Consider the following 15,881-nt stretch of genomic DNA (forward strand, 5'->3'; position numbering starts at 1 on the left):
CCTGGAGTTGATCAATCCTGTCATAGAGCCTGGAGAGATGCTTCCCAATGTCATTGGCATCAATGTTGTGCTTGGTGGTGAACTCCGTGATCATCATGTGGTTGGCGCTGAGTCCACGCTCCACCATCCCTTGGCACTTGAAGACTTGTTGCTCCATTGCTTCGAGCCTCGTCTCCACGCTTCCGGTCTTCTTAGGCCCCTCAACATCACGGATGTGCAACATCCCCTCACGCATCTCGATAGATTGAGGGTGTTGCAAAACTCCCGTGAGGTAGGGATTGATGACCTTCTCAAAGATCTTGTCCTTCGGAGCTCTTGGGGAAGTCATAGCGATCTAGATCTGCAACAGAAACAGGCTCGAAACGAAAAACAGAGGAAATCTGCGTGATGCAGGGGTCAGACCAAACGGGAGTATATATAATGATTTTTTCCAGACCAGAAGGAGTACCCCACACGAAAAAGGAGTCCGGGAGGCGCACGAGGTGGCCACAAGCCCTCACGGTGCGGCCATGGGGTGGGCTCGCGCCGTGCAGGCTTGTTGCCTCCTCGTGCACTTTCCGGACTACTTCCAATTTTTGTATTTTTTCAAATATTCCAAAATGGAGAAAATTGCCTACTAGAAAAGTTTTGGACTCTGTTTTCTTACCGAATCACACACCCCTTCGGTTTCGGAGTCTGAAACAGGCTGATAAACATCCCTTGGGTATTCTTTCGGAGTTATGGTATTGATGATATTGCTTTCAACATTTATGGGAGTACCTGAGATATAATGCTTGATTCTCTGCCCATTTACAACTCTCGGACAATTACCTTCCGTGTTGTTGATCTTGATAGCACTGGAATGATATACTTCCTCAACAACATAGGGACCTTCCCATTTAGAGAGAAGCTTGCCTGCAAAGAATCTTAAACGAGAGTTATATAGCAAGACATAATCACCTACATTGAACTCTCGCTTTTGTATCCTCTTATCATGCCACCTCTTAACCTTCTCTTTGAACAGCTTGGCATTCTCATATGCCTGAGTTCTCCACTCATCAAGGGAGCTAATATCAAATAACCTCTTCTCACTGGCAAGTTTGAAATCAAAGTTGAGCTCTTTGATTGCACAATAAGCTTTATGCTCTAGCTCAAGAGGTAAGTGACATGCTTTCCCATACACCATTTTGTACGGAGACATGCCCATGGGATTCTTATAGGCAGTTCTATAAGCCCACAGTGCATCATCAAGCTTCTTAGACCAATTCTTTCTAGACCTGTTGACAGTCTTTTGCAGAATCAGTTTAATCTCTCTATTACTTAGCTCTACTTGACCACTGGACTAAGGGTGATAGGGAGACGCAATTCTATGGTTGGCATCATACTTAGCAAGCGTTTTACGGAAAGCACCATGAATGAAGTGTGAACCACCGTCGGTCATTAGATATCTAGGGACTTCAAATCTAGGGAAGATAACTTCTTTCAGCATCCTGATAGAGGTGTTGTGATCAGCACTACTAGTGGGGATAGCTTCTACCCACTTAGTGACGTAATCAACAGCAACTAGGATATGAGTATACCCGTTGGATTTTGGAAAAGGTCCCATATAATCAAAGCCCCAGACATCAAATGGTTCAATGACAAGTGAATAGTTCATAGGCATTTCCTGACGTTTGCTAATATTACCTATTCTTTGACATTCGTCACAAGACAAGACGAACTTACGGACATCCTTGAAGAGAGTGGGCCAATAGAAACCTAATTTCAATACCTTGTGTGCAGTTCTATCTCCCGCATGGTGTCCTCCGTAGGCCTCGAAGTGACACTTCTGTAGGATTTGTCCCTGTTCATGTTCAGGTACACAACGTCTAATAACACCATCTACTCCTTCCTTATAAAGGTGAGGATCATCCGAAAAGTAATGTCTCAAGTCAAAGAAGAATTTCTTGTTTTGCTGGTATGTGAAACTAGGTGGTATGTATTTGGCAACGATATAGTTTGCATAATCAGCATACCACGATGCACTACACGAAGCATTGATGACATTCAATTGCTCATCGAGAAAGCTATCATCAATAGGTTGTGGGTCATCAAGAACGTTCTCCAACCTAAACAAGTTATGTGCTACTGGGTTATCAACACCCTTTCTGTCGACAACGTGCAAATCAAATTCTTGTAGCAAGAGAACCCATCTGATAAGTCTAGGTTTAGCGTCCTTCTTCTCCATGAGGTACTTAATAGCAGCATGATCAGTGTGAATAGTGACTTTGGAATCAACTATGTAAGACCTGAACTTTTCACATGCAAACACGACTGCTAAAAATTCCTTCTCCGTAGTGGCATAGTTTCTTTGGGCACTGTCTAGAGTTTTACTAGCATAGTGGATAACATTCAACTTCTTATCGACTCATTGCCCAAGAACAACACCAACAGCATAATCACTAGCGTCACACATGATCTCAAAAGGCAAGTTCCAATCAGGTGGTTGAACAATAGGTGCAGTTATCAAAGCCCTCTTAAGTATTTCGAAGGCTTCCTCACAATCATCGTCAAAGACAAAAGGAATATCCTTTTGCAAGAGATTGGTATGAGGCCTAGAAATCTTAGAGAAGTCTTTAATGAACCTTCTATAGAAACCAACATGACCAAGGAAACTTCTTATACCTTTGATATCTGTGGGCTATGGCATTTTCTCGATTGCATCAACCTTAGCCTTATCGACTTCAATACCTCTTTCAGAAATTTTATGTCCTAAGACGATGCCTTCATTAACCATAAAGTGGCACTTCTCCCAATTCAAGACAAGATTGGTGTCTTTGCATCTCTGTAAGACTCGATCAAGGTTGCTGAGGCAATCATCAAAGGAAGACCCGTAAACAGAAAAGTCATCCATGAAGACCTCGACAATATTTTCACAAAAGTCAAAGAATATAGCCATCATACATCTTTGAAAAGTGGCAGGTGCATTACATAAGCTAAAAGGCATACGTCTATAAGCAAATGTACCGAAAGGGCAGGTGAAAGTGGGTTTATCCTGATCAGATTGTGTAACTGGTATTTGGGAAAACCAGAATAACCGTCTAGAAAGCAGAAGTGTGTGTGTGTTTGGACAATCTTTCTAGCATTTGGTCGATAAAAGGCAAAGGGTAATGATCTTTCCTAGTGGCTTTATTGAGTTTCCTAAAATCAATCACCATCCTATAGCCAGTAATAATCCTCTGTGGGATCAATTCATCCTTATCATTAGGGACAACGGTAATGCCTCCCTTCTTAGGGACGCAGTGCACCGGACTCACCCAATCGCTGTGAGCAACAACATAGATGATACCCGCTTCGAGTAGCTTTAGTATTTATTTTCTCACTACTTCTTTCATCTTAGGATTTAATCTCCTTTGATGATCAGCAACTGGTTTGAAGTCAGGATCTGTTTTAATCTTGCGCTGGCATAGAGTAGGACTAATGCCCTTAAGATCATCAAGAGTATATCCAATAGCAGCACGGTGCTTCCTCAGAGTTTTTAGTAACTTCTTTTCTTCATGCTCTGAGAGGCTAGCACTAATTATAACATGATATATCTCTTTTTCATCAAGATAGGCATACTTAAGAGTATCAGGGAACTGTTTAAGCTCGAACACAGGATCACCCTTTGGTGGGGGTGGATCCCCAAGCAGCTCAACAGGGAAGTTATTCTTAAGGATAGGATATTGTTCTAAGACAACTCTATCTATCTCATCCCTTTCATCCATATGCATATCATTTTCATGCTCAAGAAAGTATTTCTCTAAGGGATAAGTAGGAGGCACGGCAATAGAGGCTAAGACAATAGTTTCATCCCTACTAGGGAACTCATTTTCATGAGGTTGTCTACCAAACTTAGAGAAATTGAACTCATGTGACACACCTTCAAAGCCAACAGTGACAGTTTGCTCCTCACAATCAATATGAGCATTGACAGTATTGAGGAAGGGTCTGCCAAATATGATGGGACAAAAGCTATCTTATGCGATAGCAAGAACGAGGAGATCAACAGGATACTTCGTTTTACCACACAAGACTTCAACATCCCTAACAATTTCCACGGGGCACATAGTATCTCTATTGGGAAGCTGAATAGTGACATCAATAGGCTCTATCTCAACAGGTGCAATCTCATCTTTGATTTCATCGTATAAGGATTGATGTATTGCACTAACACTAGCACCCACATCACATAAGCCATGATAACAATGATCTCCTATCTTAACAGAAACCACAGGCATGCCAAGAATAGGCCTATGTTTGTCTCTAGCGTGAGGTTTAGCAATTCTAGCTGCATCTTCACAGAAGTGAATATTATGTCCCTCAACATCGTCGGACAGAAGATCTTTGATAATAGCAATGCTAGGTTGAACTCTAATTTGCTCAGGGGGTGTAGGTGTTCTAATATAGCCTCTACGTATCACAATTGAAGCTTTAGAATGATCCTTTATCCTAACAGGGAAAGGTGGTTTCTCAATGTAAGCACTAGGAACAACAGGATCATTATAGGTAATGACTTTCTCTTCAACTGGAGTGGGTTTAACTACATTGACTTCTAAAGGAGGATGATATTTAAACCACTTATCTTTGGGGAGATCAATATGAGCAGCAAAGGATTCACACAATGAAGTTACTATCTCAGAGTCAAGTCCATACTTAGCGCTAAAATCACTAAAGGTATTTGTCTCAACAAAGGATTTAACGCAATCAAACGTGAAATTCATACCTGACTCCTTACCTTCTTCAAGCTCCCAATCTTCAGAGTTGCGTTTAATTCTCTCCAATAAATTCCATTTGAAGTCAATATCTCTCTATATAAAAGAACCGGTACAAGAAGTGTCAAGCATGGTGCGATCATCATGAGAAAGCCGAGCATAGAAGTTCTGAATGATAATTTCTCTTGAGATCTCATGATTGGGGCATGAATATAGCATTGATTTAAGCCTCCCCCAAGCTTGAGCGATGCTTTATCTGTCACGAGGCCAAAAATTGTAAATATAATTTCGATCACGATATACTAAATGCATAGGATAAAACTTTTGATGAAATTACAATTTCAACCGATTGTAGTCCCATGATCCAGTATCATCACATAGCCTATACCATGTCAACGCCTTATCCTTCAAAGATAAAGGAAATACCTTCTTCTTGACCTCATCCTCGGGCAAACCTGCAAGCTTAAATAAACCACAAACTTCATCTACATAGATTAGATGCAAGTCTGAATGTGATGTTCCATCTCCTGTAAAAGGATTAGCCACCAGTTTCTCAAGCATACCCGAAGGAAATTCAAAGCAAATATTTTCAGTAGGTGCAGCAGGTTGAGGAGAACCTATTTGTGCTTCCGTTCGAGGTTAAGATACCCCGAACAAGCCCCTCAAAGGATTAGTATCCATAGTGACAAGTGACAATAAATTTCAGCACACTATATGAATGTTTCCTTACCAAGTTCCACTTACCAAAGGCGCTTCACTCCCCGGCAACGTCACCAGAAAAGAGTCTTGATGACCCACAAGTATAGGGGATCAATAGTAGTCCTTTCGATAAGTAAGAGTGTCGAACCCAACGAGGAGCAGAAGGATCTGACAAGTGGTTTTCAGCAAGGTAAAATCTGCACGCACTGAAATTGTCGGTAACAAGTGATTGTGTGTTGAGATGATTCTTAGCAAGCAACAAGTAACAAAAGTAGCAACGGCGCAGCAAAGTCGCCCAATCCCTTTTGTATTGGGGGACAAGCCTGGAGAAAGTCTTATAGGAGGAAAAACGCTCCCGAGGACACACGGGAATTTCTGTCATGCTAGTTTCATCATGTTCATATGATTCACGTTCGTTACTTTGATAGTTTGATATGTGGGTGGACCGGCGCTTGGGTACTGCCCTTACTTCGACAAGCATCCCACTTACGATTAACCCCTCTCGCAAGCATCCGCAACTACGAAAGAAGAATTAAGACAAAGTCTAACCATAGCATTAAACTAGTGGATCCAAATCAGCCCCTTACGAAGCAACGCATAAAGTAGGGTTGAAGCTTCTGTCACTCTAGCAGCCCATCATCTACTTACTACTTCCCAATGCCTTCCTCTAGGCCCAAATAATGGTGAAGTGTTATGCAGTCGACGTTCACATAACACCACTAGAGGAAAAACAACATACAACATATGAAATTACCAAACGAATGCCAAATTCACATGACTACTATTAGCATGACTTATCCCATGTCCTCAGGAACAAAAGTAACTACTCACAAAGCATAATCATATTCATGACCAGAGAGGTAATGAGTAGCATCAAGGATCTTAACATAAACTCTTCCACCAAATAATCCAACTAGCATCAACTACAAAGAGTAATCAACACTACTAGCAACCTTACAAGTACCAATCGGAGTCGCGAGACGGAGATTGGTTACAAGTGATGAACTAGGGCTTGGAGATGAGATGGTGCTGATAAAGATGTTGATGGTGACGAGTCCCCTCCGATGAGAGGAGTGTTGGTGATGACGATGGCGACGATTTCCCCCTTCGGGAGGGAAGTTTCCCCGGCAGGATCGTCCTGCCGGAGCTCTAGATTGGTTCTGCTCAAGTTCCGCCTCGTGGCGGCGGCGAAACCACGAAAAAGCTCCTCCCTGATTTTTTCCTGGATGAAACCATTCATATAGCAAAAGAGGGGGGCAAGTGGGCCTGCAGAGTGCCCACAAGCCCTCATGGCTCGGCGTGGGGGGTGGCCGCGCCGTGCAGGCTTGTGGCCACCTGCACGCCCCCTCTTGCACCACTTTGGCCCGGTATTTTGGATAAATCGGGAAAAAAATCCTCGTTGATTTTTACGGCGTTTGGAGTTGCAAAGAATAGGTATCTCAACTTTGCTCCACTTTCAGGCCAGAATTCCAGTTGCCGGCATTCTCCCTCTTCATGTAAACCTTGCAAAATAAGAGAGAAAAGGCATAAGAATTGTAACGTGAAGTGAAATAACAGCCAAAGAAGCGATAAATATGAACATGAAAACATGATGCAAAATGGACGTATCACATGCCAACTTACAACCTTTTCAGAATTCATTTGTAGTGCTTTTTAATTTCAGGGTCATTTAGCTCAGAAAATCAGTAAATGCATGAAAAATCCCAAATGAAGTCAGAAAGGGTTGAAAACTGATGATGTGGCTTCGAATGGTACATGTTGAACGCACAAAAAGTCTTGAGTTGAAATAAGTTCAAAAAAATGAAATCCATTTGTAACCGATGAGTTTTCGTCCGAAATCCTCATACTTCGAAAGAGATTGTCCGTTTTGTACACGAAGTGCATCCAGTTTTTGCCGTAACCCTCTCAACTTTTTAGCACATGCTATGTGGGTGAAATGCTGATATCATGCCAACTTTCAATCTTTTTAGAGTTTATTTGTAGTGCTTTTCAATTTCAGGGTCATTTAGGTCAAAGAATAAACTAATAGCAAAAAGAATGAACTAAAAGAATCGAAATAATATTAACTAACATTATCAAAGTATTGATTTATTAAAAATAATGAACTAAAAAGAATCAAAAACATATTAATTAAAATTTTCAAAGCATTTAGTTATTAAAAAGAATGAACTAAATAGAATAAACTAAAACGAATCAAGTAAAACATTAACTAAAAAGAATGAACTAAAAAGAATAAAAAAACATCAACTAAAAAGAATTATCATAAAGTTTTTTTAAAATATTTAATAGAAAACTAAAATAACAGAAAAAAATATTTAATAGCAAAGAATTCAAATTTGAGAACTACTCGCACTAACAAAAAGTTTGTAATTTTTTTTTGACCGGCAAAAAGTTTATAATTTTTGTTACCAAAAGCAAAAAGAATCACTCAAGAACTCTAAGTATTTAGCTGGTTGCTACAACAAACTCTAAGAATTTTCATAAAGTATTTTTTGTTATAAACTTTAATAGAAAAAAAGTTGTTATAAAATTCTAATAGAAAAAGGAATCAACTAAAGAGAAGCAATTAAAATAATTTGTTGTGATCAACTAAAAAATATATAACATTCTTCAATATAAAAAAGAATCAACTGAAAAGATTTTGTAAACCTCATGTTATGATCAAAATAGAATTATGCAAAAAAATAAAAATATGCCCTCCTAATAGGCCACTATGGCGTGTAAACGACTAGAAACCCAACTATACTTGGCCCACGATGCAGGCCCACGGGGCAATTAGGCCCAACAGGACAGAGAAAGTGTTAGGCACGTACTACGTGCAATAGAGAGGAGCTCGAGAGGTAAGCCACAACAGGGCTTATAAACCACTGCGAATGCCCTTCGCTTGGCGAGGTGGGACTAAACTCCCACCACCCCGCGCCAGTGCTAGGAACAACCCTTTAGTCCCGGTTGGTGGCTCCAACCGGGACTAAAGTCCCCCCTTTAGTCCCGGTCTAAACCACCAACTAGGACTAAAGGACTGACGGTTTTGCGCCCTTTGGGCTGGTGAATTTCACCTTTAGTCCTGGTTGGTGGCTCCAACCTGGACAAAAGATGTCCTTTAGTCCCGGTTGGATCCACCAACCGAGACTAAAGGGTGGGGTATATAAGCAGCACTTAGAGAATCCCCCCAATCTCTCCCATTCTCTCCCCCGACACCGAACCACAGCACGACGCCGCCAGGCTGCTGCGCCAGAGACCACCGTCGCCTTCGAGCCTGCTCGGCTTCGTCGCCGGGCCTCATCGCCATCGCCGCCCCCGTCGAGCTCCGCTACTTCGACTACGAGGACCGGTGCCGTTCTACGTCGACCCCGCCCCCGTCGAGCTTCGCTGCTTCCTTCTGTGTCCGTCGCCGTTCTTTGTAGATCCCGCTGCCGTGTGCTGCAACTAGTCCCTCAACGAGCCTTCGTGTGCTCCTCGGTGAGCACCGCTCTTTCCCCCCTCTGTTTCCTGCCTCAATCCGTCGCCGTGGCCACCAACCCCCTGCGAATTTATTTGTTTTGTGTAGATTACAGAAAAATGTTGTCAAGCTTTGCCTTGGCAGAATTTGTATGCCCAAGATGATTATGCTCATAATCCATTCACAGTTGTGATATTTTTGTTCGGAGCGCATGTAAAGAATTGAGAGAAAAACATTATCCTCAAGTTCATTTTGTGTATATAAATTTCAACTTGTGTATTCATCTTACATTCATCTTGTGTATAAATCTTGTATTCATCTTGTGTATAAATCTACGCACCACAGACATGCTAACAAGTCTTTTTAAGAAATGAGAATGTGAACCTATTTTTCTAAAGGAAAATGTGAAGCTCCCATTCCTATAGTTGATATATTCTTAATAGCAAAAAAGCAGGTGCAGAAGCCCAACAAGAAATAAGAAGAATTGGAACAAATCCACTCAGTATGAAGTATGAATAAAAACTAACAAATCTCTTGTTTAATAAAACTCGGAAACAGTACTAGAATGAAAAATGTCTGCTAAACGGTAAGCGTCGTTGTCGATCTACCCCCTCCCCGATAACTTCGACATGAGGGGGACGTCAGACATGCATGAGAGAGAGGCGGTCCGCTCACCCGACCAACTATCGAGGCCACCCAAACCCTAGAAGAAAGAGCGTCTTGTCTATCTACCCCCTCCTGCCACTACATGTAATTGTTATGTATAATAATATATAGTGTACTCTCCTGAAAGTATAACCCCGATAACTTCGACATGAGGTGGGATGTCGGACATACATGAGTGAGGCGGTCCACAAAGTATCCTCTCTCGAAAGATATATAGGACGACTCATCAGACATGAGGGGAAGGAGTCCTCGACGATGTTTGCCACTATCCATTGCTCATATATGCATATGATTCCTTGTTGTGATATTAAGTCCATGTTTGCCATGCTAATCCATCTCTCATGTTTGTATATTGCCATGTTGTATTATTTGCAAAAACCATGGACAAAGACTGGGAACAAGAAGATTTGTTGGGGGATATAATCCGCGACGGGCGTGATATCTTGTTGTTTCTAAACTATATTGATGGTCAAGAAGGAGAGGAAGACGGCTTCGATGATCCAACAATGGAGGAGGAAGGAGGCCATGATGGCTCCGGTGACCGAATGGTGGAGGAAGGAGATCATGATGACGGCTTTGGTGATCGAACGGAGGAGGGAGCCTTAACTGTTGCAAAGTTTGGCAATGTATATATATATATATATTAATTAAGCCCGTTTTGACTTGATGCATTAATTATTTTGGTGTGTACATATATTAACGCTTCTTTCTTCTTTAAGCCCTCTGGGTCGAGCCAAACTTCCGTAAGGAGACAAGGCTCGAAGAAAAGGTTGCGCCAGGATGAATGGTTTACGATCACATAATTCACAGAAAATGTCCAATCGATTGATCCCAAGTGGACCAAGAACGCATTTGTACATCAGTGCAGAGTTGTTGTTAGGGACAGCGTCCCGATCACAATCCACGAATGGAATAAGAGAACAAGGACCCTGAAGTTTCTTATGTCCATGATATACTAGAAGATGATCTTTGGACCTCGCTGATGACAAATTTCAGCCTACCACCAGAGGAGGAACCGAATAACCCAGTTATAGAGCGAAAGGTCAAGGCGTACATCAAGCTTCCACACCGGACGCCTCAGCAGACTGATTAGGAGACTCCGCCTCCTCCTCCTCCTCCGCCTCCTCCGACGTGTGAGCGCCCTCCTCCTCCTCCTCCGCCTCCTCCGGTGCGTGAGCGCACTCCGCCTCCTCATCCTCCGCCTCCTCCGGCGCTTGAGCACACTCCGCCTCCTTCTAAGCCTCCTCTGACGCGTCAGCAACGACAGAAGAGAGTCTAGCAGTACAGGAGGTGGGAAGAAATTCAAATATGGTACAAGCCTCAAGGCTCCTGCAAAGTTACCATATGAGATGACTGTAGAGGAAAACGCGGAAATCGTGGCTGCCTATAATAAGGCCCATTTTGCACCGAAACGTCCACCTCCAAAGGAGAAAGTTGATCCAGTAAAAGCGAAGCGCTGTCTGGATGCCCTTGAGCGACCAACATCAATACCGCGTCCGCTGCCATCACACTATGAGCGAATTATTCAAAGGACATATGTTAAAGCGAAGCAGTCAGAAATCTTAAGCACCTGTCGTTGGAGAAGTGGGAAAAAATTCCCCAGCTTGGCGAACATGAGAAGCAATCATGCCCCACCACTCAAGTAGTTTACCGATGTCGCTATTATTGATCCGGGGATAGTGGCCGCTAATTATCCCGGTTTCACACTTGCTGATTTCGTAAGCGATGATGTACAGTTTGAAACTGCCCTGATAGTAGCCCTTAGATACTAGCACGGGAAGCCTCTCGTCAAACCTAAGAAGTTGACGAAACTATCAACGATGATGCGAAGACTGCATGATTGGTACTTGAAAGCCTGCAATGATGGGACCAACAGTATCTACGTGGGATTTAAAGATGAGCACTTTTACAATGGAAACGGATCGTTGTTTGTTGAATTTGATGAATTATTTCAGTTATACAATCAAGACGCCCTCGACAAAACGATCGTCAGTTCCTATTGTCTGTAAGTATTATTTCTGTAATTAAGTGTCTAGCTGACCTCCTTCATTATTGCATGTGTAATTATCCTTGCTATATTATGCAGATTGAAGATCCTCGAATGCAAAAGACAACAAGTATATGACATTGAGTTCATTAACTCATATACCGTAAATGCACATAGCATATGTAAGAATCCCATGTATACACAGAACAACTTGCTAACTGCGTTACTTTGACAATGTTACAAAAGGGAAATACTATTTCCTTACAACTTCGGGTGAGTATTACTAATTGTCTTCTGCACATTATGTTTCGCTTACTCGAGGTTAAGTGTAATTGATGAGTTACGCGTGCACAGGTTTCACTTTGTTCTGCTAATCATCAGCCTTGACGAGGGACTAGTACCTATCTTGGACTCACTATGTAAAGACCCTACAGAGTTGGCGCTGGTTATTGAAATGCTCCAGAAGTAAGTTCAATCATTATCGCACAATATTAAAAGCTTTCTTTCATTTCCTGATATCAAGTAATCATTTTCTATGTCGTGCAGAATTTGGAAAAAGTTTACCAAGAAAGCTAATGGTGAATGGAATAAGGATCTGCGATTTTCCTTCTCCAAAGTAAGTAGTACTAGCTAGTTCCGCGCATCTCTCATTCATTCTAGTTTCAATACCATTATCATGCTTGACTATTATTTTGATTGAACTCTATTCTCGTAAAGTACTGCTTGAGGCAGGAAACCTGAGCTAATTTATGTGGATACTTAGTTTGGGAGTGGATTCACCAGACGACCACTCAGAAGGGCATATGTTTTACGGAACTTGATGTACGTAAACAATATTCACATTTTTATTTTATTACCATAAACTGTGTTGAGTTTCATTCATATATATATTGGCCGCCTTCTTTAAATTAGATCAAGAGGAAGCGGGAAGAAATCCTACCAACTGATCGCATACGAGCAATTCAAGAGGAATTGGCGGGATTGTTTGTTGAGCATGTCATACCATCAAACTGGAAATAACAACATGATTTGCTTACCGATTTTGGTGGATAGATATTAGCTAGTTAGGGATCGCAAGAGATGTTATATATTGTATATATGCATGATCGTGTACTATATGTAGTAACATTGAGTTGTTCGACCAAGCACGCAGAAAGAGAGGTGACTTCTCTCTATATATGTTCATGATGATGTTGTGTAATTAATGGTTCCTTCATTTGCTTACTAGCTAGCGTCGAGTTCTCTCTATATGTAGTAGCTACCGTCGACCAAGCACGAAGAAAGAAAGGTCACTTCTCTCTATATGTAGTAGCTACCTTACACAATATGAAACCCCTAATAAAACCCTTCAAAACCCCTAACCCCCCTTCAAGAAAAAACAAAATCCCAATGCCTGCGAGCTGCTGACGCGTGGCCGCCTTTTGGTCCTGGTTGGTGTTACCAACCGGGACTAAAGGTCGTCCGGCCTGGGCGCCCCCAGCAGCCACGTGGAGCTCCTTTGGCACCGGTTCGTAAGCCAACCGGGACTAAGTGTTTGGGCCTTTAGTCCCGATTGTTTTGTCCCGGTGAACAAACTGGGACTAGCTAAAGCCCCTGTGGAACCGGGACTGATGGCCCTTTTCCTACTAGTGGTCGGTCAGTTCCTTGGTTTGCTTTTCGTAATCTTGCTGTATTTTTATCATCAAGCACACGTCTAATATTTTTAACAAAGAGATTATTTTGATTGCTCAAACAAAACAATTTGTATTTTAATTTCAATGTGCTAACACTTTCTTTTGTTTTCTTGCTCGATACAGACATAATGAACACACACTCGACATCTGCATAAGTAAGATGCATATATCCAACATTAGGGATTTTGATTTCCGTGCCTCTCGTTCGTTAGTTCTACTCATTCATCCCATGCTCTTAACTTTTGCTCACTTTTCCCCACTCCCTTGCTCGAAACCCTCAGAACAGGTTACAACGGACGTTATCGTCGGTTCAGTGATACGTCTCCAACGTATCTATAATTTTTGATGGTTTCATGCTATTATCTTGTCAAACTTTGGATGTTTTGCATTCCTTTTATATATTTTTTTGGGACTAACTTATTAACTTAGTGCCAAGTGCCAGTTCCTGTTCTTTCCATGTTTTTGACCCCTTTCAGAGGAGGATTTTGAACCGAGTCCAAACGGAATGAAACTGCCAAAAAGATTTTTTCCGGAAAAGGAAAAGATCGGGGAGCCGGAGAATCGGGGCAGGGGCTGATGTCTGATTTTTTTGCTGTGTATCCCTTGCAACGGCGCCAGAAATAGTTGTGTCGACGACACCATGAATCCTTCAGCTACGGCTATGCCTTAAGGGACTTCCTAGGCAAGTATGCTAAGGATTTCCCCCGTGGCCTTGGAGCCTTGCGTTGGTGATCCCTCGAAGCGAAAGGGGTGATGTAGCACAGCGACGGTAAGTATTTCCCTCAGTTTGACAACCAAAGTATCAATCCAGCGGAAGAGTATCTCAAGATCCTGCGCAAACACAAAAGCTTGCACCCAACTCTATGAAGGGGTTGTCAATCCCTTATAGATTGTTTGCCAAGTGAGAGCTGAAAGCAACAAAGTAACAAAGCAAAGTAAAAGCAGAGATGTAAACGATGGATGTGAATAGACCCCGGGGCAGTAGTGTTTACTAGTGGCTTCTCTCATGAAAGCAAGTAGACGGTGGGTGAACAAATTACTGTCGAGCAATTGACAGAACTGTGCAGAGTCGTGATGATATCTATGCAATGATTATTTCTATAGGCATCACGCCCGAAACAAGTAAACCGATACTTTCTACATCTACTACTATTACTCCATACGTCGACCGCTATACAGCATACATCTAGTGTATTAAGTCCATAAGAACGGAGTAACGCCTTAAGCAAGATGACATGATGTAGAGGGATAATCTCAAACCAATGATAAAAACCCCATCTTTTTACCCTTGATGGCAACTACTTGATGTGTGCCTTGCTGCCCCTACTGTCACTCGTAAAGGTCACCACATGGCAGAACCCAAAACCAGGCACTTCTCCCATTGCAAGAATCATAGATCTAGTTGGCCAAACAAAACCCAAGACTCGGAGAGACTTACAAGGATATCAAATCATGCATATAATAAATCAGCAAAGACTCAAATATATATCATACATAATCTGATCACAACTCCACAATTCATCGGATCTCGACAAACACACCGCCAAAGAAGATTACATCGGATAGATCTCCATGAAGATCATGGAGAACTTTTTATTGAAGATCCAAGAGAGAGAAGAAGCCATCTAGCTACTAACTACGGACCCATAGGTCTGAAGTGAACTACCCACGAGTCATTGGAGGGGCGATGATGATGATGAAGAAGCCCTCCACCTCCAAAGTCCCCTCCGGCAGGGTGCCGGGAAGGGTCTCCAGATGAGATCTCGCAGAAACGGAAGCTTGCGGCGGAGGAAAAGTATTTTCAAGGCTCCCCTGATTTTTTGCGGAATATTTGGGAATTTATAGGCCAAAGATCTAGGTCAGGGGGCGGCCAGGGAGGCCACAAGCCTGCCCACCGCCGCCTCCCCCTGGTGGCGGAGTGGGGGCTTGTGGGCTCCCTGGAGCCCACCTGGCTTGGCCCAAAAGCCCCCTAGACTTCTTCCGTTTGGGAAAAAATCATTTCGGGGTTTTTCTTCCGTTTGGACTCCGTTCCAAAATCAGATCTGAAAAGAGTCAAAAACACGGAAAAAACAGGAACTGGCACTTGGCACTGAATTAATAAGTTAGTCCCAAAAAGATATAAAAAGGTACATAAAACATACAAAGAAGGCAAGATAACATCGTGAAACCATCAAAAATTATAGATACGTTTGAGACGTATCAATGTCCCACAAGCGTATGGGATCGCAACAGTTTTGGAGGGTAGAGTATTCAACCCAAATTTATTGATTCGACTCAAGGGGAAGCGAAAGAATATTCTCAAGTATTAGCAGTTGAGTTGTCAATTCAACCACACCTGAAAGATTAGTGTCTGTAAGCAAAGTATCAGTAGCAAGGTAGTATGATAGCAACGGTGCCAGAAAAAGCCTTGGTTGTCGGGATTGTTAGTACCGCTTACCTAGCCTCGGCAACGGCGCCAGCAAAGTCTTGCAACAAGTAACAGCAGGGTAGCAAGGAACAGTAGCAGCAGCAACAGCAAAGTAACAAGTAACAAAAATAGCAACAGTAGCAGCAAAGTGACAGCAGCAAAGTGGCCCAATCCCTCTTGTAGCAAGGAACAAGCCTAGGCAAAGTAACGTAGTGAGAACCAGTAGTAAAAGACTCGTAGGCAGTGGATCGGTGATGGATGAGTGTGACGGATGTGATTCATCATGTAACATCTATAA

This window comes from Hordeum vulgare, chromosome 1H, assembly GCF_904849725.1.
Source record: "Hordeum vulgare subsp. vulgare chromosome 1H, MorexV3_pseudomolecules_assembly, whole genome shotgun sequence".
In the NCBI taxonomy this organism is placed as follows: domain Eukaryota; kingdom Viridiplantae; phylum Streptophyta; class Magnoliopsida; order Poales; family Poaceae; genus Hordeum; species Hordeum vulgare.